Below are 6,754 nucleotides of genomic sequence, written 5' to 3'. Positions count from 1 at the left end.
ACCCAGCTTTGTATCATCAGCAAATTTGCTAATGTTATTGCTGATACCATCTTCTATATCATTAACATATATTGTAAAAAGCTGCGGTCCCAGCACGGATCCCTGCAGTACCCCACTGGTCACTGCCTGCCATTCCGAAATGGAGCCATTTATCACTACCCTTTGTTCCTACCAGCCAACCAATTTTCAATCCAATCTAGTACTTTGCCCCCTATTCCATGCGCCCTAATTTTACTCACTAACCTCCTGTGTGGGACTTTATCAAACAGGATTTCTAACAGGATTTCTGGCAGGGCCCAACTGGATTAATTGCACAACCATGAGAAACCAATGACAAAAGAAATCTTCATGAGAGCTTTGATTGGCTTACTCTGTGGTGATTACCTACTTAAGAACTTTAACATTTAGCAGGAAATCTGAGTTTGTTTTTAATAGGACAAATTTTATTGTATTTAAAAGGATTAAACACAGCAACCAGTGTAAACTTTGGTTTTTAACTATATACATTATGCACACACTTCTTGCTTCCCCTAACAATGCTCCAATATGACTCCCAATTCACCTAATCTGCACATCTTTGGACTGTGGGAGGAAACCAGAGCACCCGGAGGAAACCCACGTAAACACATGGCATGTGCAGCAAGTGGGCAGTTATGTCTCAAACATTTCAGGGGAATTCATGGAGGCATCTGCCAGTCAAAGAGTCCTGGTGCAGCAAGACAGGGCAGCCTGTAATACCAGTCCAGGGGAGAGGCTACAGTCAGGTGGTCTGTACCTCTGCAGTCCAGAGAATGAGTCAGTATTTGTCCTAGGGCTCCACAGAGGCCGATCCAGGAGTAAGGTTAATGTGGTCAGGGAAATGTTCAAAACTTGTCAGGGGTCCAGCCATTTGTCATCCAGCGCTGCCCAGTTAGGTCACTAAATCTGATGATTCCATCCACAGAAACTAAGGGCAAAGTGTGGTGGGAATGCGGATGGGGAACTTCACGAGAAACGTTATCAGGAAGGGGATCACCAACAACTGGAGGTGGAGGCTGGAAGCCACTGAGTGAGGAATTCTCAGCATCATCTCCCACTGTGCGAGAAATCCAAAGTGCACAGTGTGGAAGAAAGTGGCAGTGACCACATCTGGGCAGGGTAAATGACTGCACCAGTGAAAGAGGGGGCTGCAAGACCCATCAATGTGAGGCACTTTAAAGAGAAGCCATATCACACTTGGATCCATCAGTACACAGGACACAGAGCTGAAGGATATCTCATTCCTGGCCTTCACAAGTGTGTAACAGGTAGCTTACCAGAAGCTAGGATGCCAGTTGGTTTGGACGCCAAGTGGTTGGGGGGTGGGGGGGTGGGTGGTGGTGTAACATGTCAGGGTACGAGCTGAGAAAGCAGCTAATTGTGTGCTTTGCCAGTAAGTTACGATGGCTGGGAGAAATTGGGTTAAGCGGAGATGGACAGAGGAAGAGGGTTCGGGTCAGAGGGAAAGAGGCAGTTTCGATCCCGGGGAGGTCGTGGAGACAGATGTTGGGTCCATAGTGGATGTGCAGGGGGCCCGTGAGTAAAGAGAAGGAATCAGGCCCAGAGTGGAAGGGGAGGAGGTGAAGGGAGGGTCCGACCTGAAGTGAAGGAAGAATGCCCTCTCCCAGGGGTCAAAGCAGGATTGAGTCCGGAGTGAATAAAAAGTGGTCAAGTCCAAACTGAGTGAAGGGGGTTTGAGTACCAGGAGTGTCTAGTCAGGGTTTGGAGGGAGGTGTAGATGGGCTGTGTGAGGTAAATATGGGATCGGGTTGATAACTCAGGCGTTAGATTAGATTCAATTCCCAACAGTATGGAAACAGACCCTTCAGCCCAACAAGTCCACACTGACCCTCTAAAGAGTAACCCACCCAGATCCATTTCCCTCTGACTAATGCACCTAACACTATGGGCAACTTAATACAGCCAACTCACCTAATCTGCACATCCTTGGAATGTGGGAGGAAACCGAAACACCCAGACATGAGGCGAATGTGCAAATTCCACGCTGACAGTCACCCAAGGCTGGAATTGAACCTGGGCCCCTGGATCCATGATGCTGTGAAGCAGCAGTGCTAACAACTGAGCCACCATGCTGCCCTAAATTTATAGTTAGAATTTATATTTAATAGTCTAATTCCTTTCCCCCTCCCCGAGTAATTATTTACTTTATTTCATCAGAGCCCTCTAAAGTCCCCAGTTTAAATGGAAACCTTCGGTGGTCTCCATGGTTGGAGGAATCACTCAGCAAAAAGCTTTCCCATGCAATTCCCTTGGAGTCTGCTACAATGAGAATTCTGCAGGATCCCCATAATAAGGAGCCCATGAGCTGGCATAACAACTCTTTGGCTATTGGAAAATCTAGATTTGTGTTCAGTTTTTTTCCGAAGTAAGTTCACCTGTTATTTCATGATCTCAACTTTCTAGCTCAACATGGCTCCAACTTTTTAGTGATAAAAGGTTCCAATCTCACTTTAATTACATTGATCTCATTTTCTATGATAGCACTTTAATTCCTAAAATGAAAAGCTATATACTAAAACATATGAGCTGGAAAGTCTTGATGGCGTCCATTCACTCACACCCCATGCTGCTTCATCTGGACCCTAGTACACGGTGAAGTAGAGTCACTCCATTTCAAACACCATGGGACCCAAATCCCTCATTAGGCTGGGACTCCGTCATTTCAGTTGGTCCAGCACTAAGAACGGGAACAAAGCTCAGCCGAATAATTCAGGCAAGGGTCAAGAAAATTGGAATGAGTGGGCAGAAACTATTCCAGAAGATACTTCAAAGAGTTGTATTCAGGAGTTAAGAAGGGACAGCAAATGAAGCCTAACTCTCGACAAATAGCAGAATTGGAGAGGAATTCGGTAAAATCCCTTTCACAAACAGGGTGTAAAGGCCTACTTTGAAAACAATAAAGGAAACTAGAACAAGCTGTATTTGTCAGCACCTTGGCAATGATATGATTCTTTCCTTTCTATTTAAGCTTGTCCAAATAGAAAATGCTTTATAATTAACAGACAGTGCAGCCAAACCAATTTGACAAATCACCATTTTTTTAAATGCCATTCATGCATTTGCTCACAGCATGTAATCAGTCAGCCATTTGAGACTTTTTTTTTGTTTTAAGAAAATTTAAGATCTTCCCACTCCAGCTGCTGGAACATGTTCTGTTTTGCTCTGGTTCTGGTCAATACATTTCAGCATCCCCTGGGCCAAAGTAAATCGTCCCTAAACCTGGACATTTGTTAGGTTTTTCAAAAAGTAAGCAAACAGAGAGATCGTTAAAGGTGTCTGTGGAAGCAGAGGGGTCACAGGCAATTGCATTTGCAGTATATTTGACGGGTATCAGGTTCCACGCTCAATACAGAAAGCCACTGTTTTATTTCCTGGCTTTGGAAGGGAGAGGCAGCTACATGCGAAGCTGAGATGGGGACAATATGAGGGGAGGGCAGCCTGATATCTGCACCTAGGTTCCTATTTCGAAGGAAACCTGAGCCAGCGTGATTTCATTAACTGAAGACCACTGCTTTTCTCGGCTAATTTGCCGCTCCCACCCGCCTCCCAGTAGATAGTATCAGCAACCTCTCAGCTTGCCCAACAGGCACACAAAGTAGCAAGAGATTGTGGTGACAGCACTAGACTAGTCATTTAGAGACCCAAGCTGATGATCTAGGCACATGAGTTCAAATCCCACCATAAAAGCTGGTGGAATTTACATTCAATTAACAGGAATTAAATCAATTATTAACAATCTAGAATTGAAGATTAGTCTTAGTAATGCAGCATGAAACTATCAGCGATTGTCACTTGAAAAAAAACACACCTGAATCATAAATTTCCTTTAGAAAAGGAAATCTTCTTGCCTACACGTGACTCCAGACCCATAGCAATAGAGATGTCTCCTCACTGCCCTCTGAAGTGGCCAAGCAAGCCACTCAATTGTACTAATCTGCTCACCACCACCTCATCCAGGGCAGTTACAGATGGATAATAGACATGAACCAGCTCATTTGACTGTGGGGGTGGGTGGGTGGTGAGGTGTTACACTCTTTGTGGTGCTCACTTATTCAGCTGATTACATATGCCTGTTTACTATTGGTTCTCACTGTCCTTAATTAGTTAAGTCTGAGTGCGGACTTGGAAAAGGAAACAAGCTATAGCATTTCCAAGAAGCAAAAAGCTGTAAGCATGGAGCTGATATGAAAGGAAAACTTGTAAATAAAATTCATGCACCCATAGAAACTGGTGTGTCACCTCTCTATACCTCTGATATACAGTACACTGGTGGAGTTCCACTGGCATTTGTGGTACTGTGCCTCATCCAAGTCCTCTTTTAGATAAAATGCCAATCATTAAATGTGTTAGTTGTGGGGAAGGGGATATCATTGCGGAGTCACTCCAGAACAGGACTGGATAGCATTCCCTGTTCTCACTTATACTGAATAAAAGTTTGAACTTTGCTTTGCCTTCATTATCACTGGGGGTGATTGGGTTGAGTAGATCATACATTGAAAGGAAAACTGGACAAACACATTGAGGAGAAAGGAATAGAAGGATATGCTGATGGGGTAAGAAGAGGAAGCTGGGAGGAGGCTCATGCTGAGCCTAAACATTGACATAGACCAGCTGCTGTGGATAGTCTGTTTCTGCACTGCGGGTTCGATGGAATATAATTCCATATAAAAATCAGATAACTTAAGACAAACTACTGACCAAGCCCAAAACCTTCTAGTTCCATGCTGTGTAACTGCCAAAAATCCACTCGAGCCAATAAATCAGCATCTCCAACAGTTATTTCTGCTGGAGCTGGTTGAAGGTTCACCAACGAATGGGACATGTGTCAATGGCTCAGCAGTCAGAGCACTGTTTCAGCTAAGGACATGGGTTTGGAACTGAACCAACAGCTTCGAAGCTTATACAAAGGATAAAGGGAAAACAGGGCAAGTAAAAGTGAAATTATTTAAAGAGAAAGATTGGTTGATTGCCCAAATTGAGGGTGTGTGCTGATTGTCTACATAGACATTTCCCCTGGGCCTGTTGGCACTCAAAGGAGTAATGCTGGCTTATTATTATCACTTCTCAGTGTAGAAATCTCACACCTGCCCAGTCCTGGCATACAGTGCCCAATATTTGTGGTTACAACACGCTGTTCTGTTGATGTGCACATTATTCTCTTGATGCTCAATGACCTCGTCATCATTTTTGGCAACATCTTTGCCAGGTTTCAGCGAGTGATCCTTCGATGAATTATTGAGCAAAAATGTCCAGTTATGACTGTAATGAACGTGAGGATGGAAGGTGACACTCACTGAGCCTGTCAAAATCATCTCCACTCCATTCCGAAGCTGCATGCCAATCTGAGGAAGGTGGCTTGTTGGATTTATGACGCTTGAGCTTAGGCTGCTTTAGCACAAACAATCTATCACACTTAGAATTAAAACCTCACTTATCAGATATTTGCTTAAGTCACCCCTCCCAAGCCTCTTAAAGCTGCGATCGCCCACAGAGACACATTCTGCTTCATAACCTTTGGAACTCGAGTAATTGTTTCTCTGGCATCTCACCAAAAACATCAAGATAGAAATTGAGAAAATGTGAACAGGCTGCTTAATGTTACATTTTATACATCTTTTGATTAGAATTGTGAAGATGCCAGGCGTTCTGCAGCACTGATAACAAAATAATACAAATTTCTGTCTAGCAAAAACTCTTGCCAAGTTTAAAAATTACAGGATGAATTGACTGAGTCTGTTAGACAATGAGAGGGTTTCCACTAGTGTCCATTTTCTGAGTGACAGTCCCATCCACTTCTGACTGGGAAAGGAGCTCTGACGAATGTGCCCTTAAAAGCACATTATATATTTTTAAGTGTTAGTTCGGTCACATAAAAAAGACTGGATCAATTCTACTGAAAAAATGTCAGTTGATAGCAGTGAACAGTTATTAGCCATGATGCAGAGAGCAAATTGGGGTGGTCAAAATGTTCTTTCCATTCATTTGAGGTTCAAGATCTGATGGTATAGTTCTCAGCTTGCATTTTGTAAGATGATAGTTTTCAAGTTAAGTAACTCTGGGTGTGGCGAGGGTGTTGTGGCTGAAACTGGAGCCTGATAATCCATTCTCAACCCAGGTAACTGATAGGGGTGCAACATGTTTCCTCCATTTCTTTTTGCCGAGATGGTATCAGGTTGGAGGCTGCTTTCTCTTGGTGATGAGGTTGTGAGGATGCATTGCACCATTCTAGTGGCTGAGGCAGTGAACCCGTTCCTTCAGCAGGCTGATTTCCTGCTCCATTCTGTTTTGTGTGGCCCCCTGCAAACCCACTGTAAGGCCTGATCTGCTTGAGTGGTAGAGAGGGTGGTAGTGTGAGGGGTGGTCTCAGTCGGCACTTGCAGAAGGGGCAGTTTTTTGTCCTCAAGCAGCCAGCCTTTGGTTCCTCTGGAGTGCTAAAGACAGTGGGTAGTTCCAATTGGAATAAATACATTGCAGCTGCTGCCAGGTTAACAGCCAGTCACCAAAATGATAATCTTGGCCGGATCACATACCGGCTACTGAGAAGATGATAAACTCCTCCGCATCTGGAGGAGTCAGCTCAATGTTTGATAGGTGGAATACTGGGAAATGTTATCTGGGTCTCCTGTTCCCACCTTAAAGGACATAGACGTGTAAAGATGGAGGGTAATGGTACCTTTGTAGCCACTAACAAGGCTGCCCTTGCCCTGCTGCATGG

Source organism: Chiloscyllium plagiosum, chromosome 7 (assembly GCF_004010195.1).
Source record: "Chiloscyllium plagiosum isolate BGI_BamShark_2017 chromosome 7, ASM401019v2, whole genome shotgun sequence".
Classification (NCBI taxonomy): Eukaryota; Metazoa; Chordata; class Chondrichthyes; order Orectolobiformes; family Hemiscylliidae; genus Chiloscyllium; species Chiloscyllium plagiosum.
Note: the sequence above shows the minus strand (reverse complement) of the source record.